The 25,786-nt window shown below is 40.4% G+C and overlaps 1 pseudogene; it reads left to right on the top strand.

Annotated features, from left to right (window-relative positions):
• The first annotated feature begins 21,587 nt into the window (after positions 1-21,587).
• On the top strand, positions 21,588-25,364 carry LOC116747097 (annotated as a pseudogene).
• Positions 25,365-25,786: the final 422 nt, after the last annotated feature.

Consider the following 25,786-nt stretch of genomic DNA (forward strand, 5'->3'; position numbering starts at 1 on the left):
CTAGAATGATCAAAAAGACAGATAATAACAAGTATTGGTGAAGATGTAGATTAATTGGAAGCCTCATACATTGCTGGTGGGAATGTAAAATGGTGCAGTCTTTGTGGAAAACAGTCTTGGCAATTTCTCCAAAGGTTAAACATAGAATTACTATATGACCCAGCAAATGTACACCTAGATATATACCCAAGAGAAATGAAAACATATGTCCACAAAAAAAAAAAAAAAAAAAAAAAAAAACATATGTCCACAAAAAAGCTTGCACACAAATATTGATGGCAGCATTATTTATAATAGCCAAAAAATAGAAACAAATGTCTATCAATTGATGAATGGAAAAATAAAATGTGGTATGTCCATACAAATATTATTTCTCATTATAAAGAAATGAAGTGGGCTTCCCTGGTGGCGCAGTGGTTGAGAGTTCGCCTGCCGATGCAGGGGACGTGGGTTCGTGCCCAGGTCCGGGAAGATCCCACATGCCGTGGAGCGGCTGGGCCCGTGAGCCATGGCCGCTGAGCCTGAGCGTCCTGTGCTCTGTAGCGGGAGAGGCCACAACAGTGAGAGGCCCGTATACCGCAAAAAAAAAAAAAAAAAAAAAAAGAGTAGCTCCTGCTTGCCACAACTAGAGAAAGCCCACAAGCAGCAACAGAGACCCAACACAGCCAAAAATAAATAAATTTATAAAAAAAAAAAAAAAGAAATGAAGTACTAAAAAAAAATACTAAAAGAAAGAAAAAGAAATAAAGCACTGCCACATGTTATAACATGAACCTTGAAAACTGTATGCTAAGAGAAAGAAGACAGTCACTGTATGATTCCATTTATATGAAATATCTAGAATAGGCACATTTATAGATATGGAAAATAGATTAGTGGCTGCCAGGGGCTGGGAGGTTGAGAGGAATGAGGAATGACTGCTAAACTCTGTGAGTATACTAAAACCCATTTAAATAGGTGAATTGTATGGTACATGAATTATAGCTCAATAAAGCTTTTTTTTTAATATACAAGTGAATTTTTTTGTGTGTGTGTGTGGTACACGGGCCTCTCACTGCTGTGGCCTCTCCCGTTGCAGAGCACAGGCTCCGGACGCGCAGGCTCAGCGGCCATGGCTCACGGGCCCAGCCGCTCCGCGGCATGTGGGATCTTCCCGGATCGGGGCACGAACCCGTGTTCCCTGCATCGGCAGGCGTACTCTCAACCACTGCGCCACCAGGGAAGCCCCAAGTGAATTTTTTTAATGAGGGAGATCTTTAGGTTTGTGGATGTATACAAACATATATATCTATCTAATAGAATAGATGTAGATACATACATAGATCTCCAATACATACGGTTAAGTGAATAAAGATGTAAGACAGCATATAAGATTACATCATTTCTCTAAAAAAGAAGAAAAATTATATACATATATAATATATATATGCACAGTTGCTGTTATATACATAGTTTATCTCTACTGCTTTTCTCAACTGGAGTTCAGAGATTAAAGCCCTATAGAACATTATTTGTGTGAATATTTTCTTAATTTTCCCAAGAACTGTACATAACTAATGCCATTCTAGATGCACAGGTGATAAGTTTATTCATTACATACAACGGATGCCTTAGGGCAGGGGTCCCCAATCCCTGAGCCATGGACCGGTATCGGTCCTTGGCCTGTTAGGAACCAGGCTGCACAGCAGGAAATGAGCGGCAGGTGAGCAAGCGAAGCTTCATCTGTATTTACAGCCGCTCCCCATTGCTCACATTACCGCCTGAGTTCCAACTCCTGTCAGCATAATGGTGAGTTGTATAATTATTTCATTATATATTACAATGTAATAATAATAGAAATAAAGTGCACAATAAATGTAATGCGCTTGAATCATCCTGAAAGCATCCCCACCCCTGGTCTGTAGAAAAATTGTCTTGCATGAAACCGCTCCCTGGTGACAGGGACCACTGCCTTAGGGCATTAGGTTGGGGACCACTGCCTTAGGGCATTAGGGCTGGGCTGCAAAGGGTGTGTATGCAGAAACTGAAAACCCTGGTTTCCACTGGGATGGGAATGGGAGGGAAATTTTTCCTGGTATGACCTTTTATAACTTTTGAATCTTGAACCAAAAAAGAAATATTAATAGGGACTTCCCTGGTGGTCCATTGGTTGGGACTTCTTTGTCTTCCAGTGTGGCAGGGGGTGGGGTGGGGGGGCGGGGTGCAGGTTCAATCTCTGGTCAGGGATCTGGGATCCCACATGCCTTGCGGCTAGAAAACCGAAAGGTAAAAAAAGTGGAGGCATGGGCTTCCCTGGTGGCGCAGTGGTTGAGAGTCCACCTGCCGATGTGGGGGACACGGGTTCGTGCCCCGGTCTGGGAGGATTCTGCGTGCCGCAGGGCGGCTGGGCCCGTGAGCCATGGCCGCTGAGCCTGCGCGTCTGGAGCCTGTGCTCCGCAACGGGAGAGGTTGCAACAGTGAGAGGCCCGCGTACCAAAAAAAAAAAAAAAAAAAAAAAAAAAAAAAAGTGGAGGCAATATTGTAACAAGATCAACAGAGACTTTAAAAATGGTCAACATCAAAAAAATCTTGGCCTTTCTCACCTTCTGAGATGGCCCACACTCTGTGGAGTGTGTTTCTCTCTAAATAAATCCACTTCTTAAAAAAAAAAAAAAAAAAAAAAAAAAAAAAATCTTAAAAAAAGAAATATTAATAAAAATTTTAAGTTAAGTTTATGAAAAAAGGAAGAAAATAAAGTTAACTAAAGCTGGATATAGAATTAATGAAGTATACATTTTTCTCACAATACAGTAGATCCTAAAGCATGTTTACTAGCTGAGGGCAAAAATCTGTGATGAAGATGAAAAAGTTTAAGAGATAAGAAAGAGAAGGAATAATATTGGCCAAGTCAGGACCCTGTAGAGATGGGAGGATATAGGATGCCGAGCACAGGCAGAAGATTATTGGCTTTTCACAAAGGGAGGTAAACAGGAAAGGCTGAGCACAAATTTGGTAACTATATTTTGAAGTAGAAGAGCTGGTATTTGGCTTCAATTTTCTTTATTAAGGGGAGGCAAGAACATCTTCAAAATGGGAGGGAATGGAGACGGAGCAGGCAACCTGAGAAGAGAGGTGAGGGAAGGTTTGAAACAGCATCTATGGGGAATGGGAGCAAAATCTAGCTAGTAATAGTGAAAGGATTGCTAGGTCACTGTGGTTCCTTTGGGGGCTTTGTGCATTTCACTTGGGGCTCCACATCTAAGAAGGGCTCTGCCAGCTACATGTAAGTTCAAAAAAGATGGGAAGTTTTCTGGAAACCTTGTCATATGAGAACTGGTTAAATAAGCTAGAACTACTGAACTTAAATAAAATGAATCTAAAATGGGCAGATGGGAAAGGAGCCACGAACAATAGTCAAATATGTGATGGTTTGCCACATAAGAAAAGGTCAGAATTAGGAAACCTTCTAGCTCTAAGATTCTGTGATTTGCTCCATACTACTGTTATCTTCCCAAACAGACTATAAGCATTCACTGGCTGGTGAATGAATCTGCATAAGGACTGAAAGCAGACCACCACTGGAGTGATGGGGGTTAGAATGTAGTAGATTAAAGGGTGAATGAAAGGGGAGGAAAGGAAGACAATAAATACAGACTGCTCTTTTTAAAAGCAGAACTATGAAGGAAGAGAGAAAAATAAATTGAACTAAAGAGAAATGCAGAATTCAGGAAGGGCACAGTGATAATATCTAATAGCATTTCATCGATTCAAAAATGCACATTTCTGGACTTCCCTGGTGGTGCAGTGGTTGAGAGTCCGCCTGCTGATGCAGGGGACACGGGTTCGTGCCCCGGTCCGGGAGGATCCCACACGCCGCGGAGCAGCTGGGCCCGTGAGCCATGGCCGCTGAGCCTGCGCATCCAGAGCCTGTGCTCTGCAACGGGAGAGGCCACAACGGTGAGAGGCCCGCGTACCGCAAAAAAAATTAAAAAAAAAATTTTTAAATGCACATTTCTTCATTTCTGAAATTGGCATGCAGTTTATAATTAATGGAATGTCACAATTGCTGTTGGCCAGGCAGCAGTTGTGATATAATTGTCATTGCCTGACACCTTCTGGTAAGATCGAGAAAGTACCAGCATCAAAACTTGCAGAATGGTTGTCAGCGACGTGGAAGAAAACCCTGGACAAAAGTAGAATACTTCTTTCCCCCCACCAGAAATACTGTATTGCCAATGTCCTTAATGACAAAGAATAATATTGTGAGGAAAATCCAGAACATATTGACTGAGCCAAAAAGTAATTCAGAAGACTCAGATTCCAAATGTGAAGATGTTTTAGAAATACCTTAACCAATTTTCATTTCAGGGTTCTTTGTAACATATATACAAGAGTTATAGATGATAAAAATCCATTTCTAAACAAGTCTTAAAGAACGCTCTCAATAATTATAAAGTATAAATTATAAAAGCTAAAATAGTATTGTGTTATAATTTATTTGGCTGTATTTTTTCTTTCTTTTTGGTTTATTTAATTTTTTATTGAAGTATAGTTGATTTACAATGTTGTGTTAGTTTCTGGTGTACAGCAAAGTGAAATTTTTTTCTTTCTTAGTGGTGCATAAAACAAGGGTATGTCTTATAGTCAATGCTGTTTCAGATTAGATGAAATACAAGTTCTACATCTTGAATTAGAGTACCATACTAGTAGGTGTAAAAAAAAAAGCTCAATTATAGGGCATTAAAAAATGTATTCAGGCTTCCCTGGTGGCTCAGTGGTTGAGAGTCCGCCTGCCGATGCCGGGGACATGGGCTCGTGCCCCGGTCCGGCAAGATCCCACGTGCCGCGGAGCGGCTGGGCCCGTGAGCCATGGCTGCTGAGCCTGCACGTCCGGAGCCTGTGCTCCGCAACGGGAGAGGCCACAACAGTGAGAGGCCCGCGTACCGCAAAAAAAAAAAAAAAAAAAAAGTATTTATTCAAGAAATATTTACTTAGAGTTTACTCCGTGCCAGGCACTGGACGCTGGATATACAGTGGTGAATAAGACAGACATTGTCTTCACTCTCACTGAGCTTAAGTGCTAGATAAGACAGTAGCTCCCAAACTGGTCCCTCAAAATTAGTTCCTTAGGATACTCCAAGAAAAAAAATAGTTCTGTGATCAGATTAGTTTGGGAAATGTTGCACACTAAATTCACTTTTTCACAATGTACATTATCACACTAAAGGCTTTTTAAGCTTTTGTTTCACTCTGCACATCCCAAAACTTATTAATTATGTAAACCCAGAGTCAGAATTGTGATGCATAATATAAAATGAACTCGTACAAATCAACTCAAAAAAGACAAACAATATGGGCGAAGGACATCAACAGGCAATTCACAGAAGAAATTGGTTAATGACTAATACATCCGAAAAAATACTCAACCTCACTCATATTTAAGAAATACAAATTAAAACAATGAGAGCATTCTTCTGCCCATTTGAGTGGCAAAAATGGAAAATGATAAATGACAAATAGTGTTGTGAAGATGTGGGGGGAAGATACTCTCATTCACTGATAGTTGGAGTGTGATGTGGGTCTATGTTTTAAGAGTACAATTTGGCAATATCTACCAAATTTACTTTATGAATTTATCCTACAGAAATACTTCCACGGGTGCCCAAAGATGTATGTACAAAGGATGTCTACTGCAGCATTGTCTGAATAGTGAAAAAACTGGAAGGAACCCAAATGCCCATCAATTGGACCTTTAATAAACTATATTACATCTACACAAAGGTCTACCATGAAGCCATTATAAAGATAAGAGAGTTCTAATTGAAGATATCTGAGTAAAGATGTGTGCTTATCTCCTCCCTTTTGACATCCATTAAAATGATAATAAAGGAATAAGGCCTTAACAGTGAAAAAAATGGGCTTAACGAATTTCTGGAAGATTGGAAATGTGTCAACTGATGAAACAGAAATGAACAAGGCAATGTACCTGGCAGAATCCCAGAAAGGCTCCTATTTCAGAGCTGGCAAGTATTCAAGGTCAAACTAAGAAGGGAGTCTGAAAACTATGGGGTGAATTGAAAGCCTGTCTATGAAACAAATGTCCTCATTGGTTCCCCATGGTCTCCCCACCCATCATCCTCACATTCAGCATAGTTCACCCAATCTTTACCTCCCAGCAAAAAAAGAAAAAAAAAGGAAGAAAAAGAAAGAATGAAAAAAAAAAAGAAAGAATGAATGAACGAAAGAAAGCAAGGAAAGAGAGAAAGGAAGAAAGAAAAGAGAGAAACAAAAAGAAAAAATAAAAGAAGATGAGGACTCAGTAGAAATAGAATAAACACCTGGAGAAAACTAAAGGGTAGTATAGGTTTTGGTGCTCCAGTGCAAATGAAAACGCTTCTTAATCTGGCATTTGGGGTCCCCCCGCCTAAAGGCAACTTCCAAACACAAGTCTAAAGAGAAGGCTGCTAGTCACAAGCCCTGACCAGTTACAAAGACCTCTAGTCCAATCCCTTATTTAGAGGAGAGAACTAGTGAGAAAATGGATCTACATACATAAAGTAGAAAAACCTATATCAACTGCCTATTCTTTCATTTATAAATATGAAGAGACAATTAAAGACCATCAGACATATGAAGAAAAACAGCATTATGAAAAGAAAGGCCAAGAGAAGCAAGCAGAATTAACCCCAGAGGAAACAGATAATTCAGAGAAGAGAAGATTTTAAGGGCCTACTAAGACCAAAGGGGAAAAAAGACCCATACTTAGACACTATATCATTTTATACCATCAGAAATAGAGAAAATTATAAATGCTTCCAGAAAGAAAAAGCAGGTTACCTGTAAAGAAACAAAAATCAGGTTTCTCATTAGCAACACTGGATGTTAGAATAACTCTCTAAAATTCTGAGGGAAAATTATTCTGAACCTAGAATTTAAAACCTAGCCAAATCACCAGTCAAGTATGAGTACAAAAAGATATTTTCAGAAATGTAAAGATTCAAAAGAATAACTCCTGCACAGCCTTTCTTAGTTTGTTACCCTAAGATGTACTTCAACAAAACCAGGGTAAATCCCAGAAAGAAAAAGACATGGGAAACAAGAAATAGGAGACTTAACTCATGAATCCAGTGACAAAAACCCTCTAGGATGACAACTGGGAAGTAGGCCTGGAAAGCAATCAGTCCAATTTAGAATAAGAAACCAGAGTGCTACAGAAAGATTGTCTTAAAGAAGAATGAAATTGATTCCAAGTGATGGATAAATTAAGAAGCTAGAAAATATTAATGATTAGAAAAAGTGATCTCTTTCCTCAAAAGAAAAATATAAAAGGCAATTAGAAAATCCAGGAAAAACAAACAAAACTATACAGGAGAATAATAACAGAAATATGAAGCATTCCTGGTTATATGGTGGACTAGGTATCTGAACAAAACCTCCCACAGAAAACCACTTAAGAGACTGGATAAAACATAAAGCACCTTATTAAAAGCATCAAAGAACTGGTAAGATAAAAAGAATTAATAAGATAAAAGGGAACCCATATAGACATGTGATGCACTGAAGCTGTTTTGCCCTGGGAGCATTTGCAAAACCTGGTGACCTTCAGCTAAAACATTTGTGGACTCCTAGGTCCCTCCAAGGTGGGGAGTCTAAAAAAAGCCTTCTTCCTGTACCCCTGGATTTTAGCTTTCTGAAAGAATGCTCTTTTACCCTACTCCTCGAAAAACTCCCACAAATAATTTCCTGAGGAAAATGAACAGCTCACTCTCAGAAATGAGTAAAACACACCTCTCTCACCAGAAAGCCTATTTTTTTAATATTGAAAATACCAATTTTGACAAGAATGTGGAGTGATAATTACTGATAATTACTAATGGCAGTGTAAATTGGTATAATCACTTTGGAAAACTATTTGGTAGTATCTAATAAAGCTAAACATGCATTTACTTTACAACTCAGCAATTCTACTTCTTAGGTAAACATTCAACAGAAATTAATGTATATATCCATCAGAAGACATGTATAAGAATACTCATAGCAGCTTTATTAATAAAAGTCAAACATTACCAATCCACCAACAGGAGAATAAATGAATAAACAGTGGCATATCCATACAAAGGAATATACTTAGCATTAAAAAGGAACAAAGTATTGATACAGGCCACAACATGAATGAATCTCAAAAACATTATACTGAGCAAAAGAATCCAGACACAAAAAAGTATACATACTGTTGATTCCATTTATATGCCATTCTGGAAAAGGTAAATCTATAGTAACAGGAAGCAAATAAATGGTTGTCTGGTGCCATAAGTGAGAAGGATTGACTGGGAAGGAGCACAAGGGAACTTTCTGGGATGATAAAAATGTTTTCTCTTGACAGTGGTGGTAGTTACACAGGTGTATTTATTTGCCAAAACTCATCAAACTATATGTGTAGAATAGGTACACTGTATTATATTTATTTTATGTAAATAATATTTCAGAAAGTTGATTAAAAACTTGTAAAAATGAGAGATATAATAATTGCAATTAAAACTTAATGGAAAAAAAAAAACTTAATGGAGGGACTTCTCTGGTGGCACAGTGGTTAAGAATCTATCTGCCTATGCAGGGGACACGGGTTCGAGCCCAGGTCCAGGAAGATCCCACATGCTGCAGAGCAACTAAACCCGTGCGCCACAACTACCAAGCCTGCGCTCTAGAGTCCGCGAGCCACAACTACTGAGCCCACGTGTCACAACTACTGCAGCCCACATGCCTAGAGCCTGTGCTCCGCAACAAAGAGCAGCCACCACAATGAGAAGCCCACACACTGCAACAAAGAGTAGCCCCTGCTTGCTCTGCAACTAGAGAAAGCCTGAGCACAGCAATGATGACCCAAAGCAGCCAAAAATAAGTAAATTTTTTTTAAAAAAGAAAAAAAACAAGGGACAGGGTGATTCTTGGAAGGTGGAAAAGAAAAAATAGGGACTTTCCTGGTGGCACAGTGGTTGAGAGTCCGCCTGCTGATGCAGGGGACACGGGTTCCTGCCCTGGTCTGGGAAGATCCCACATGCCACGGAGCGGCTAGGCCCGTGAGCCATGGCCGCTGAGCCTGCGTGTCCGGAGCCTGTGCTCCGCAACAGGAGAGGCCACAACAGTGAGAGGCCCGTGTACCACAAAAAAAAAAAAAAAAAAAAGGTAGCCAAACCCAAAACCTATGGACAATCTCTGCAACAAAACTAGGTAACAAGATACCCCCGTGAACCTCAAAATATGAGGAAAGGGGACAAATTACCAGCACCTATAAGACATACGTGGGTTTCAGCAAAAGGAAGCAGAGGGAAGCAATGGGGCATCTAAAAGACCAGAGAATCCCTAAATAGCCAAAGTTACTCAGTGGAAAGCTCAGAGGGACAATTTAAGGACAGCAGCTAAAACTGGGAGAGATTTTGCACATGATTATAGCAGGGCAGTGGTAAGACCTAAAGAGGCTGGAACAATCTGGGCCTGGAGTAGTGTGAGCCCTATGAACTCTCAAAACTAACCAGCTAAAGCTCCATCCTAGGACAAAGCCCACACTGAGGAGAAACTTCTGGGAGTAGAATCCAAACTAGGCAGTGCAGCAACAGAAGGTCCAGATGAAAATAGGAGAGGGGAGCAGCACCATGATATCATTTGTTTTAATATTACACAAAAGCAACAGAAGAGGGAGCTCAAAAGCCATGAAATTTAAAAATCTACTCTAAATCCAACCTTCTTGTAAAATTAAAAAAAAACCAAAACTTTTCATGTAAAAATGAGCAGAAAAGGATCAAGGTTATATTTATTATAATGGAAAAAATAAGGCTTATAACATCCCTTGACAACAAAAGCATGGCAGATAAATAACAAAATATGAAAACTATAACCTACTATTTTAAAACAAGTAAAAAGACATTAAGAAAATGATACAAGATGTGAAAGAACAACATAATGCAGAATTAGAAAAACTCAAAAGTTAGGTGATAGAAATAAGGAAAGAATTGGAAATAAAAGAAAAAATCAGAAATGAATTTGAAACTAGAAGGAGCACAAGAGTGAATAAACTCAACACACAATGCCTTAAGAGAAAAAGAAAATGAAAAGAATGAAAAAATTTAAAACTAAAAAGAAAAGAGAGATAGAAAATTTGAGGAAAAGTGACAAATTCAGAAGATAGTTAAAGAAAATCCAACATACATAAAGAAAACCAAAGCAAGGGAAAAAGAATTAATAATAAAGACCATAGGAAAGTTTTCTTGAAATAACTTTTGACATACTTGAAACAACATTTAAGAAGGGAATTTGTGGGGCTTCCCTGGTGGCGCAGTGGTTGAGAGTCTACCTGCCGATGCAGGGGACACGGGTTCGTGCCCCGGTCTGGGAAGATGCCACATGCCGCAGAGCAGCTAGGCCTGTGAGCCTAGTGAGAGGCCCGCGTACCGCAAAAAAAAAAAAAAAAAAAAAAAAGAAAGGAATTTGTGTAACTGAGAAGATTAACCCAAAATGATCATATCGTAGTAAAATTACTGGACTTTAAGGAAAAAAGTCTTATGTATCCAAGTAAAGAGAACAAGGGAAAGAAAATCAGCCAGTCATCAGATGTATTGACAGAAATGGTTTATGCCGGAAGAAAATTAATTTACATATTCAAGATATACAAGGAAAGAAAACGTGAGGTAAAGAGTTTATATCCAGCCAAACTGACTGGTGTGAGCTGAATTGTGTCCTTCCCCCCACCAGTGTTCTTATGTTGAAGCCCAGTATCTCAGAATGTGAACTATATTTGGAGGCAGGGCTTTTCAAGGTGATTAAGTTAAAATGGGGCCATCAGAGTGGGCCGTAATCCAATCCCACTGTCCTCATAAGAGGAAATTTGGACACAAAGAGAGATACCAGGAATGTATATGCACATAGCAAAGATTATGCAAGGACACATTGAGAAGTTGGCCATCTGCAAGCCAAGGAGAAAGGCCTGAGAAGGAATCAAACCTGCCAACACCTAGGTTTTGGACTTCTAGCCTTCAGAACAGTGAGAAAATAAATTTCTGTTGTTTAATTCACCCAGTCTGTGATATTTTGTTACGGCAGCCCTAGCTAACTAATACACTGACTTTCTAGATTAGAGCCTACAAATATTATCAACATGTAATCACTCAGGAAAGATTGGTCTTGTGAACCCTATCTGAGGAATCTACTAGAGAATAAACTTCAGAAAACCAAAATAACTAGAAAGACATTGACATAAGGACTGGTAGTGAGCATTAAATAAATATAATAAACACACACACACACTAAGATTCAATGAACGTTCTAAGTAAGAGCATAGAATATAATTGCTACAGAAGGGGGGTAAATGGAGAGATGATATGCAAAAGAAATGTTTAATTGTTTTTGTAATCATACTGGTGGTGGTAGTAGTAATATTGTTATTCTGAGACAGTTGTGTATGTCAGTGGGACAAAGCAAATGAGTAATTATGTGATATTCTATTATTCCCTATATCTTTGGGAACCGAGATTCTCAAGTTTGAAAGAAAGGAGATTCAAATATAACACAGGAGTTAACTAAAATCCCGTAGGCCTGACTTTGAATTAAAATATCTGTGTGAACTCATGAGGCATTTTTTCTTAAAAGGCTTAGAAATAGTGACCAACCCTGCACCTATGAGCACCACTAGTATCTAGACTGCGGCCTTGAAATACCATTTCCCACTGAAAAGAAACCAGGGCTTTTTGGAGAAGTGGCTGATTCCAGGTTTGGGGCAGGAAATGTGCAAGGTGAGTCCGAGATATCAAACATACTAAAATCCATGAGTTCATAATGATTTAATTTTTGTTTAAAAAATAAATAAAATCATACATATCAGCAAAGGGCCCCTATAAATGTACAGCAAATAGTTAACAGAGCTTATCTCTTGGGACTAAGATTATAGAGAATTTTTCTTTCAAAGTCACAACTTTCTAGGTTGTCTGTTTAAAATTTAATGAGCACACATTACTTCTGTGATTAGTGAAAGCAGTGATTAAAGAAAAAAAATTTAAAGACTGTGATAATCACATAGTTCTCAGGAATCAGTTTATAAAACGAAGCATTCTCATTGACGTAACCAAAATTGAGCAATGACTAACACTTGGCTTTGGTAAATGGTATGAATAAAGTTTCCTAATCTCACTTTTAGAATGTTGTTGTATTATTGTTCAAAATTCATAGTTTTGAATAGCTAGCAGACTATTGTTATCAATAAAAATTCATATACCCTCACAAATGGATTTCTGATCAGGTGGTTCAGTAGTTAAAAAAAAAAGTAGAACCCTGCTTTAAGTTTTAGCCATTTCTTCCCTTCTGCTTTGGTGGGATGTGAGGATCAAAGGGAAAAGCTTCACAGAAACATTCTTATCTTTCACCATTTAACCTATGTGCCATGGATCTCAAAAGTCGTCTCTAGACCAGCATGCGTAAATTGTCAGGCCCCATCCAGGCCTACAGATTCAAAATCTCTGGGAAGTGAGGCCCAGCAAGCTGTGTTTTTTTTTTAATTTATTAAATTTATTTATTTATTTTTGGCTGTGTTGGGTCTTCGTTGCTGCACATAGGCTTTCTCTAGTTGCGGTGAGCGGGGGCTACTCTTTGTTGCGGTGAGCGGGGACTACTCTGTGGCGTGCGCAGGCTTCTCATTGCAGTGGCTTCTCTTATTGCTGAGCACGGGCTCTAGGCTCACGGGCTTCAGTAGCTGTGGCACGCAGATTCAGCAGTTGTGGCTCGCGGGCTCTAGAGCACAGGCTTGGTAGTTGTGGCACACGGGCTTAGTTGCTCTGCAGCATGTGGGATTTTCCCAGACCAGGGCTCAAACCCGTGTCCCCTGCATTGGCAGGCGGATTCTTTTTTTTTTTTTTTTTTGCGGTATGCGGGCCTCTCACTGCTGTGGCCTCTCCCGTTGCGGAGCACAGGCTCCGGACACGCAGGCTCAGCGGCCATGGCTCACGGGCTCAGCCGCTCTGCGGCATGCGGGATCTTCCCGGACCGGGGCACGAACCTGTGTCCCCTGCATCGGCAGGTGGATTCTTAACCACTGCTCCACCAGGGAAGCCGAAGCTGTGTTTTATAAGCCTTCTAGACAAGGTTACCAGATAAAATACAAAATGGCCCAGTTAATTTTGAATTTCAGATAAACAACAAATATTTTTTTCCTATAAATATTTGCAATATTTGGTACATAATTATATTCAAATTAAAATTTAATGGGCGTCTTGTTTTTGTTTGGTTGGTTTTTATTATTTTTTCAACATCTGGCAACTTGACCTCCAAGTAATTCTGACCCATGCTAAAGTTTGAAAACCACAGGGGTAAAGGTAAGAACACGGGCCTTGGATTCGGATAGATCTGACTCCACCATTTTGTTAATAATGGATGGAATCTCACAAATATGACTGGTATCTCCATGTGACAAAGGAGACCATGGGGGAGAGAGCCAACCAGCCTCAGGGACTGGAGTAAAGTTTGTTAGCAGAAAGGGCCTGGATTTTACCAGAAAGTTCAAAAACACCCTGAGTGACTGCTACTCTAGTGCCCATGGGGTGCGGTTCTCATACAAAGCATAACTTTAGCCTAAATGGGAGAAAGGGCTGGGGCGGGGTTGGGGGACCCAAGGAAGGGAAAAACAGAAATATACAAGAGAGGAAGGAGAATAAAGGGCACAGAAAAGGTCTATGACTTAGAATTGGCCAACGTCAACTTGTATTCATTTCAGCTTCTCTACCACTGACTTTGTAGGGAGAAAAGACTGGGGAAGAGTCCCTCTCTTTGAGTATAAAGAGGCTCCTGGGCAGCACCAGCCCTGTTCTGTGAGCCTCTAAAGCAATGATTCTCATCCAGGGGTGATTTTAACTGTCCACAATGTCTGGAGACATTTTTGACTGTCACCGTGTGGTGGGGTGGGAGGGTGTGCTACTGACATCTAGTGGGTAGAGGCCAGAGATACTAGTGAACATCTTATATGCATAGGACAGCCCCCCACAACAAAGAATTACCCAGCTGCAAGTATCAAATTTCAAGGCTGAGAAACCCTGCTCTAAAACAGGTCAGTGCCCAGAAACAGCTACCCTCTTTGCCACAGCCTCACCCCCTTACCCCAAACCACAGACCTGCGTTTGCACTGCACCACATTTTATACATGCACATTCCCATAATGAGCAGGCTACTAAATTCTCTAAGCCTTTGTATCCAAATCTATACAATGTGGGTAAAATTATTTACCTCATAGGGTTATTGCGGGGATTAAATGAGGTAATTTAGCCCTTCAGGTTCAAACACTTATTGAGGCACTGACACTATGTGCCGGGTGTTGAGGGTACAGACAACAGTCCTTGCTGTTAAGTATTTAAGTCTAGTGAGTTCTAAGGCCCAGAGTAGATTTTCAAACATAGGCTAATTTCCTTCACACTCAGCCCCTACCCATGTCCTTCTCTTTCATTATTAGACAGGAGCCGAATCCTCTCTCTTCCTTGCCAGAGAACTAGAAGGAAGAGCAGAATTAATACCTATTATGAAGAGGAGTTACATCACAAGTTTGTGCTATTTTGCTGATGCTTCTCACCATGAATTCTAAACACAGCATTGAAGCGAAAGTATTGTTCTTAATATCTAAAGAGGCTAGCATCTGCTCTGTTCTCAAAATTGACTATTACCCTTGAACGTGGTCAGGAAATAAAAAGCAAGCTCGCCCTCTTTCTGACCCTGACCTGCGTGGCTCCTACATCCTGCTCTGGGAGGGCTTCAATGAGCCAGGTAAGGTTATTGGAATATTAGAAAATTTAGGTGCTCTCCCAGCATTCCCATTTGTTCATGAAATGGAATGAGAGAAAGGGATGAAAGGGAGGACTCAAGCATCATATCCAGGTTTGGGGGCTGAGAAACTAAGTGATAGTGGTGCCATTTACTGAGATTGGAAAGTTTTGGGAAGCAACTTTGGAAGGGAAATCAGGAATTCCACTTTAGACATTTTAGAAAATCTCTCTTCCTCTTGCCTCTAACCTCTCCTTCTCTCAGCCTGTACAAATGATCAAGTCTCTTTTCTTAAAACAAATGAAGCCCTCCCCAAACCTTATAATCCCTCTAACTGCTACCCTCTCTCCTTCCCTTTAGGTCTGAACTTCTTTAAAGGATCATCTACTTCTCACTATATCTACTTCCTTACCTCTGAGTCTCTTCTCAACCCCTGCAATCTGGTTTCTGACCTCACCATATTATTGGAACTACATTCACTAAAGTGACAAATAATGCCCTAATTGCAAATCTAACGGATACTTTTCAGTCCTAATCTCACTGGGCCTCTCTGTAGCCTTGGACATGGCTGATCACATCCTTTTCTTTGATGATCTCTCCTCCCTTGGCTTCCCTGGCATCACTCTCTCCTGCTTCTCTCCCTCCTCTGTAACTTTTCCTTCTCGCATTCTTCCTGACTCTGTCTGTTGCTTAAATGTATTTGCAGGGGTTCTGTTCAGCTCTTTCCTCACTTTACACTGTTTTCAAGGATGATCCTATCATTTAGATCCCATTTAGATGATTTTGGCTTTCATCTATAAACTGTCAACTCTCAATTTGCTATCTCGCAACTCTAATTCTCTTTGGAACTACAGACTCATATTCTGAGTTGCCTACTAGACAGGTCATCTAGATGCTCCTAGATGACAAACTGAACACATTCAGAATTCAATTCTAAACAAGGCAATTTACAGAAGAAATTCAAGTTGCCAAAAACATATGAGAAGATGCCCAATCTCACCTAGTAATCAGGAAAATGCAAATTAGAGCAATAAATGCAATGTTTCTCACCAAGGCTGGCAAAAATTCACAAGAATGATAACATCCAATGTTGTCAAAGATTAGGGATAATAGGGACTCTCATGCACCTCTGGTAGAAGTAAGACTTACTGTAACCTTTCAGGAAAGTAATCTGGCAATATCTACTAAAATATGAAATACATGTATATATATATCCCTTATATACCAAAGAAATTGCCACACAGGTCCATAGGGTGCATGTATGAGTATGCTCATCACATTGTTGTTTGTGTTAACAGGAAGGTGGAGGTAATCTGCTTGTCCATCACTGGAGAAGCTGATAGGGAAAATATGGTAGACATATACCTTGGAGTACTATACGGCAGTTAGAGGGAATGCCTTAGATGGTTTTTTTTCTTTCTTTGTTTTTTATTTTATTGGAGTATAGCTGATTTACAATGTTGTGTTAGTTTCAAGTGTACGGCAAAGTGATTCAGTTATACATATATTCATTCTTTTTTAGATTCTTTTCTCATATAGGTTATCACAGAATATTGAGTACAGTTCCCTGTGCTATACAGTAGGTCCTTGCTGGTTATATATCTTCTATACAGTAGTGTGTTAGTGTTCATCCCAAGCACCTGATTGGAGTAGCTTCTACAACAGTGTGCAGAGTGAAAAAAAAAACACTGGAATGTCTAACACAATATGATTTATGTAAATTAAAATAATACACACATAAAAAAACAAATTGCATTTTATAAGGATATATTCAAACAAAAGGATATACATTAAGGAATGGGTGCCTGAGGGGTGAAGAGGGGTGGGAGTGGAGAATGGGGCTAAAAGAAAACATACAAACAAGGGAGGAATCTTGCATGGGCCAACGATGACAATATGCTATAAAATGAGGAATATGATTCCCTCAGCCCACAGCACTGAGGACATCCCCCCAATTAATAACACACTCTCTTTGATCTTACAGTCTATTCCCAATTTTTGCCACTAACGATAATGCTGCAATAAATATTCTTTATATGTATATTTTTGTATTAGTGATTATATGTCTGTAGCATACATTTCAATTGTGATATCTCCACATATAGAATAGTATGCGGCTATTAGAAAGGATGAATTACAAAGAAATCCATGCTAAGACACATCATAATTGAACTTCTGAAAATGAAAAACAGAAAAAATCCTGAAGTCAGCCAAAGAAAAAAGATGCACTACTTATAAGTGGACATCAATTTGAATGATAACAGATTCCTCACCTGAAACCAAGCAGGCCAGAAGATAGTGGCACAACATTTTTCAAGCACAGAAAGAGCAGAACTGTCAGATTAGGGCAGGAAACACATAAGATGAGCCTAGAACACCTTGTAGAGCCAGAAAGTAAGAAAGTGCTCAAAAGGAAAAATAACCACAATGATAGGGGTATGTCAAAGGGACACAGGAGCCAACTAAAAGAGCTCCCAATGGCAAAAGCTAGAACAATTTGAGCAACACAAAAAAGTAGTATTGGATTATAATCCAAAGTATAAAATAAATACCCATGAGTCTATACTGATATAATGATTGACTGATTGGATGGATAAATACATACATACAAACATACATTTATTCATACACACATACATACATATATGGGGGAAAAGAGACAAATCTCCCAATCAAAATTCTAAATAATTTACGTAGATAGTTTGCTCTCAAGGAGGTAGAGCAAAACTCTACTCAAGTTTGGATGCACACAGTGACTTCCAAGAGTACAATATGGGAAGGGCGATAGAAGAGTAACTTTACTGTGGAGAAACCTGACAAACACCAACTCAGCCAGGTGCTCAAGGTGAATATCTAAAGTGATAAGTCATTTTGATAATATGTACCCTTGATATGATGCAATGAAAATGGTACTTCACCTCTGTGGTCTTCCTCCACAAAACCCATAACTCCAGTTTTGTTATGCGTCAGACAAATTCCAGCAGAGGATATTCTATAAAACAGCTTTCCAGTGATCCTCAAAACTATCAAGGTCATCAAAAGCAGTACAAATCTGAGAAACTGTCACAGCCAAGAGGAGCCTAAGAAGACATGATGACTAAATGTAATGTGGTATCCTGGATGGTTCTGAAACAGATAAAGGACATTAGGTTGAAACAAAGGAAATTTGGATAAAGTATAAACTTTAATAATAAGGTATCAATATTGCTTCATTAATTGTAATAAATGTACCATACTAATGTACTAATATAAGATATTAACAATAGGCGAAATTGAATGTGGGGTATATGGAAGCTCTCCGTACTATCTTCTCAATTTTTCTGTGAACCTAAAACTGTTCTAAAAAATAATTATTCAAAAAAAACCCTGTCGACCACAAATTCTATGTCTGGTAAAACTACCCCTGATACAAAGGAAAACTGAGAGAATTTGTTGCTAACAAACCTGCCCTTAAAGAACAGCTAAAGGGGGCTTCCCTGGTGGTGCAGTGGTTGAGAGTCCGCCTGCCAATGCAGGGGACACGGGTTCGTGCTCCGGTCTGGGAAGATCCCACATGCCACGGAGCGGCTGGGCCCGTGAGCCATGGCCGCTGAGCCTGCGCGTCCGGAGCCTGTGCTCCGCAACGGGAGAGGCCACAACAGTGAGAGGCCTGTGTACTGCAAAAAAAAAAGAACAGCTAAAGGAAGTTCTCTAAACAGAAAGGAAATGATAAAAGAAGGAGGCCTGGAACTTTAGAAAGGAAAGAACGTCAGAATGGGCAAAAATAAGGGTATACTATCCTCTTAAGAAACCATGTTTGATGGTTAAAGCTAAAATTATGACACCGTCTGATGTGGTGGTGTCTCAGTATATGTAGAGGAAATACTTAAGACAATTATACATTTTTAAAGTGGATACAGTAAAGGGATCTAAATGAAAGAAAGGTCTCTCTACTGCACTTGAAGTAGTAAAATACCAATATCAATAGACTGTTATAAGTCACATATTTATATTACAATTCCTAGAGCAACAACTAAGAAAACTATATAAAGCAGTGTGCCCAAAAATACTATAAATAAATCAAGATAGAATCCTTAAAAATGTTCAAGGAAGCACAGGAAAGCAAAAAAAGAGAAAGAAGAACAGGAAACAGAGGAAACAAACAGAAAAGAAATAATAAAATGGCAGACTCAAGCCTTAACATATCAATAATTACTATTATAGGTTGAATTGTATCCCATAAAAAGATATATTGAAGTCCTAACACCCGTACCTGTGAATGTGGCCTTATTTGGAAATAGGGCTGTCTTATTTCAGGTTCCTATAACAAAGTACTACAGAGTGGGTAGCTTATAAATAACAGAAATTTATTTCTCACAGTTCTAGTGGCTGGAAGTTTGAGATCAGGGTGCCAGCATGGTTGAATTCTGGGGAGAGCTCTCTTCCTGGTTGCAGACTGCTGACTTGTATTCTCACATGGCAGAAAGGGCAAAGGGAGCTCTCTGGGGTCTCTTTTGAAAGAGCACTAATTCTCATTCATGAGGACTCTACCCTCATAATTTATTCACCCCCAAGGCCCCCCACCTCCAAATACCATCACATTAGAAATCAGATTTCAACATATGAATTTTGGGGGAACAGAAAGATTCAGTCTATAGCAAGTGTCTTTGCAGATGTAGTCAAGTAAAGTTGAACTCATCAGGGTGGACCCTAATATAATATGACTTCTGTCCTTATAAGAAAAGGGCTTCATTAGGTCCCATTTGTTTATTTTTGTTTTTATTTCTATTTCTCTAGGAGATGGGTCAAAAAGGATCTTGCTGTGATTTATGTCAGAGTGTTCTGCCTATGTTTTCCTCTAAGAGTTTCATAGTGTCTGGCCTTACATTTAGACCTCTAATACATTTTAAGTTTACTTTTGTGTATGGTGTTAGGGAGTGTTCTAATTTCATTCTTTTACATGTAGCTGTCCAGTTTTCCCAGCACCACTTATTGAAGAGGCTGTCTTTTCTCCATTGTATATTCTTGCCTCCTTTGTCAAAGATAAGGTGACCACATGTGCGTGGGTTTATCTCTGGGTTTTCTATCCTGTTCCATTGATCTATATTTCTGTTTTTGTGCCAGTACCATACTGTCTTGATTACTGTAGATTTGTAGTATAGTCAGAAGTCAGGGAGCCTGATTCCTCCAGCTCTATTTTTCTTTCTCAAGATTGCTTTGGCAATAAACAAAGCAAAAAGACAACCCTCAGAATGGGAGAAAATATTTGCAAACGAAGCAACTGACAAAGGATTAATCTCTAAAATATACAAGTAGCTTATGCAGCTCAATATCAAAAAAATAAACAACCCAATCCAAAAAGGGGCAGAAGACCTAAATAGACATTTCTCCAAAGAAGATATACAGATTGCCAACAAACACATGAAAGGATGCTCAACATCACTAACCATTAGAGAAATGCAAATCAAAACTACAATGAGGTATCATCTCACACCAGTCAGAATGGCCATCATCAAAAAATCTACAAACAATAAATGCTGGAGAGGGTTTGGAGAAAAGGAATGCCTCTTGCACTGTTGGTGGGAATGTAAATTGATACAACCACTATGGAGAACAGTATGGAGGTCCCTTAAAAAACTAAAAATAGAACTACCATATGACCCAGCAATCCCACTACTGGGCATATACCCTGAGAAAACCATAATTCAAAAAGAGTCATGTACCAAAATGTTCATTGCAGCTCTATTTACTATAGCCAGGATATGGAAGCAACCTAAGTATCCATCAACAGATGAATGGATAAAGAAGATGTGGCACATATATATACAATGGAATATTACTCAGCCATAAAAAGAAACGAAATTGAGTTATTTGTCATGAGGTGGATGGACCTAGAGTCTGTCATACAGAGTGAAGTCAGAAAGAGAAAAAACAATACCGTATGCTAACATATATATATGGAACCAAAAAAAAAAAAGGTTTTCTGAAGAACCTAGGGGCAGGACAAGAATAAAGACGCAGATGTAGAGAATGGACTTGAGGGGTGGGGGAAGGGTAAGCTGGGACGAAGTGAGAGAGTGGCATGGACTTAAAAATACTACCAAATGTAAAATAGATAACTAGTGGGAAGCAGCCGCATAGCACAGGGAGATCAGCTCGGTGCTCTGTGACCACCTAGAGGGGTGGGATAGAGAGGGTGGAAGGGAGACACAAGAGGGAGGGGATATGGGGATATATATGTATATGTATAGCTGACTCACTTTGTTATACAGCAGCAGCTAACACAGCAATGTAAAGCAATTATACTCCAATAAAGATGTTAAAAAAAAAAAAGAAAAGGGAAGCTCCTCCTCTTGACGATGGTAAGAATCCCATATGGAGTATATCGGTGGAGTAGAGAGATGTAGCTCAGTGGGGTACCCTGCAGCGCCTCGCAGGCACAGCTCCCCCAAAACCGTGATTGGTCTGGCCTGGGTGGGGAAGGGGGGCAACCTGGGACTGAACCCCCTCTGGCAGCTGGCCCTCTCCTTCTTCTCTCAGCACTCCCCGGCTCTCAGCGGCACACTTGTTTTTCCACCCAAATCGCTCCCTTCTCCCCTCTACCCACTCCCAAGTCCCCAGAGCCCCTGCCGGCCTCCACCCCCTGGCCCCAGGGTGCTCAGTCCCCGCCCCCGCCACCTTGCCTATGCACCCCTGCCCAGGCGCTTCAGTTGCCTTGCTCTAGCCACCCCACCCCCAACCAAATCAGGCAATCTCCAAGATGTGAATAAGGCGGAGGGGGAGCGGACAGCAAAATGAAGGCTGCCCACCGCCACAGGACAGGTATGTAGGTGACCAGGAAAATGACCAAAGAAACACACGCTGGTGAGGACAGCTATATTGTGTGCGTCAAAGCTGTGGTTATGACCTCAGATGACTCCAGCGGGTGGGATGGTTTCCACAGGAAGGAAGGTGGGATCAGTAAGGTCACGCACCCGGATGACAAATCGTCTTTCTCATCCATGGTGAACGACAGAAAGACAGACTGGTGGTATTGGAACGCTGTTTAAGAAAGGAATTGGCCTACACCAAAGCCAACCCAACCTTTCATCATTGGAAGGTCAAACAATATTAAGTTTTGACTTACTGTCTGAAGCCTTGAGTGAGGAACGCAATCGAAGACCTTATAGAAAGCTCAACATCATCTTCCACCATCCGTAGTGAAGGTGAGCTTTGCGATGACGTTTTTACAACAGCTACAGACAGTTCTTCTATCAATGATTCGTCTCAGAAGAAGGAACAACTTATTCGGACAATCTCCTCCCTCACATCCTGTGAGCACCAGAGGATTTATACCCTGGGTCACCTCCACGACACATACCCCACAGACCATTATCACCTGGAACAGTTAATGGCAAGGCCCTACTGCCAGGTGAGCTTCCTGTACGCCTAGGAGATCGCGCACATCAACCCAGGGAGAAGACCTGGATGACGCACACTACGAGGATTACCGGCGCCGGGGAGGGACAAATACCTGAACCCCTTGGAAGACGCGGGCTCGTACCTGCGCTTCGCCAAGGACAAGGTCCTTAAGCACGACTACAATTACCCCCATGAGGACTCCTCAGACTTTGGCATCAGCGCGGGGCCAGCGTGATCAAGACACAGCCATTCCGGGGCAAGTCCCGGTGGTGGAAGGAGGACAGGGAGCGCTCCGAGTGGGCGGTGCGCATACTGCCAGGACGCTTTCAACCATGAGGAAAACCGGAGGGGCCACTGTCAGGACGTGCCTGACTCCGTGAGAACTTTGCTTCAAGCGGTGAGCTGTATGTGGTGAGGACAGCATGCTCTATCACTGTATGTCGGACCCGAGGGAGACTATACAGACCTGTGCCTGTGCGATACGAGCTACGAGTTTTGCCTCCCGTGGATGGCTCTTACTGACTTGTGTTTCTTGGCCCCCTGTTCTTGCTGTTACCTACCCCTTCGGGCCTGCTACCACTGCGGAGTGATGTGCAGGTGCTGTGGAGGGAAGCACAAAGCGGAGAAAGAGGGAGGTGGGGGAAGGGGGAGAGGGAGGGAGAGAGAATATGACCTCATTTTTATAAAAAATAATCATCGAGCTTCCCTGGTGGCGCAGTGGTTGGGAGTCCTGCCAATGCAGGGGACACGGGTTCGTGACCCGGTCCGGGAAGGTCCCACATGCTGCGGAGCGGCTGGGCCCGTGATCCATGGACCCTGAGCCTGCGCGTCTGGAGCCTGTGCTCCACAACGGGAGAGGCCACAACAGTGAGAGGCCCGCGTACCGCAAAAAAAAAAAATCATCGTATCTGTGTGCATAAATACACACACATGAAGAAGGTGTGAAAGGCTGCACAAATTGGTACCCTCAATGTTACAAGGGGAGGGGAGGGGAATATGAAAGGGGAGATTTTTAACTTTATCTTCTTGCATTTTTTATTTCACATGTTACAGTGAGAACATACTGTATTTGTAACTTAAAAGAAAATTTCAATTAAATAAATTTTCGAGGGAAATTTTTTTCCTCAAACCTAATTTTGCTCTTGTTCTCTGCTTGGGTGAACTGGTACCATCATTCACTTCCAAGACAAGAGACCTACAAGTAATTCTAGATCTTTCCTTTTCTGTAATCTTCCACCCTTCCACTTAATTAGTCACCAAATCCAGATTTTAGTTCATAAATATCCTTACCTTCCTCTAATTAATAAATCTTGTCTATTCTAGTTCCTAAATCTCTTTTAAAGTCCTTCCCCTCTTTACCATCCCTGCCAATAAGGCTTTTTTTAGTTCAGAACTTCATCATCTCTCGGTATTTCAATAGCCTTTAAAGTAATCCCCTGTTTGACTCCTCCAGCCACTCTCTCTCATATAATGCTCTCAGAATTATCTTTCTAAACAGTTATAGTGTACCACTGTTGGGAGACAAATGAATACATTTTTATTTTAATAGGCATACTTTTTATTTTAATATTCATAAGAAAATATATTAAACTCATGATTTCAAAGATATTATTGCCTAGATTTAAGAAATTAAAATGGTGAAGGTAGAATATGAATAAGTGAAGTTGGAAAACATTGGTCTATAAGGATAAAGTCCACACTCCATGAATCTTTATGATCTAGTCCCATCCTACCTTTCCAACTTTGTCATCATAAATGTACCATTCAATTAGGGAAAACTTTCTGATGGCCCCCAAACATGCCATGTTCTTTCATCCCTCTCTGCCCTTCCTCATGCTGTTCTCACTCATTCTGCTTAGTAAACTTTTCCTTTTCCTTCAATATTCAGCTCAAATATTTCTTCTGTGAGGATCTTTTTTTTTTTTGGATGTGAATGCTTATAGCAGCTTTATTCATAATTACTAGAAGCAACCAAGATGTTCCCCAGTAAGTGACTAAATAAACAAACTGTGGTACATCCAAATAATGGGATACTATTGAGGGATAAAAGGGAATGGACTATCAACCCATGCAAAAACATGGATGAATCATAAATATATATTTCTAGGTGAAAGAAGCCAGTCTGAAAAGACTACATACTGTATAATTCCATTTATATGACATTCTAGAAGAGGCAAAACTATAGTGACAGTAAAAACATCACTGGTTTACAGGAATTTGGAGAAGAGGAGGAGGGTTGAATAGGTGAAGCACAGGGGAATATTTGTGGACAGTGAAACTATTCTCTATGACACTGTAATGGTGGATGCTTTACATGTTTTTCAAAAGCCATAGAACTTTATAGCACAAAGAGTAAAACTTAATATATGTAACTAAAACAAAAAATCATTTAGGAGATCAAGAGATACAAGGTCAGAATGCAGAATATGAAAAAAGAATCTGTGTTACAAATGTATGAAAGAACCTTCCTGAAGTGGGTGGGGGCAAAGGTGCAAACCTAAGTAACTTTGTAAATGAGTTGTGTCTAAGAATATAGGCAAAAGGAATTGTACATAGCACTCTATTCTGATTGATAAAGTTGTTTCCCCTGAGGGTACAGGCTAGCAATTCTGAAACCACTATACATGTATACTGGAATTGAACAATTAAGTACCTGATGGTGGATTATAGGGGCCAGTTTTCTTACTGTTGGAGTGGGAGGGTACAGATAAGCAAACGGAAGAAGCTAAAATGATCCACAGGGTAATAGATATGAATTGGAGACATTAGTAAGAACTCATGTTTAGCTTAATACAGATACATGTATAAATATTTATATATATATGTTGTTAAATTAATTAAATAAGGAGGCCATTAGACTGATGTGGCTCTAATGCCATGGTGGCCTATGTAAGCAGGCCAGAATCTAAGCCTATAAACGCCTCAAGGTTTCAAAATCACAGCGATAAGGACAACCAATCACACACAGCCAACTAGACTTTAAGTAATAGCCAATCAATAATTTCCTTACTTTGCTTCTGCCTTTTCTCCACAAAAGTCTCTCCCCCCACCTCCTATAGTTAGAGTGACCCCAACCACCTCCAGTTTGGCGCTGCCCAATTCAAATTGGTTTTTACTCAAACTCCCCCAAATTTTAATACGCCTCAGCTTACCTTCCAACAGCTCTGGTGTCCGTGGAGGGAAATGAAGGAGACCCTGATGGTCCTCGGGAGCAATGAGCAAACAGGTGAAGGCACCCGTTGAGCTCCTTGAGCCGCCCCCCTCCCGCTGCCTCTGCAGGTGGTGGGCAAGCCACTACCCCTTCCCAGCTCCGCAGCCTTTGCATTATGAGCTTGTAGACTCCACCTGAGTTTCTTTTTTCCAGATTGGCTCCGGAAAACAGCAGGAGTCGACTGGGTCTGGCCCCAAAACCAGACTGGCTGAGGATTTTTTTACTGACAGCGCTCCCCACAGCACCTCTATTCTAGTACTTGCACTTTATAATATGGCAATTATTTGTTCATATTTGTGTGTTCCCCACCAAATTATGAACTCTTCCTGGACAGGGACTAAATCTTACCCAAATCCTTATCTCAAAGTCTCACCAAATACCTGGCCTAAGTAAGTACTCATAAAATTTAAGTTGAATGAAAAAATTGAA

The sequence above is a fragment of the Phocoena sinus genome, chromosome X (genome assembly GCF_008692025.1).
Source record: "Phocoena sinus isolate mPhoSin1 chromosome X, mPhoSin1.pri, whole genome shotgun sequence".
Classification (NCBI taxonomy): Eukaryota; Metazoa; Chordata; class Mammalia; order Artiodactyla; family Phocoenidae; genus Phocoena; species Phocoena sinus.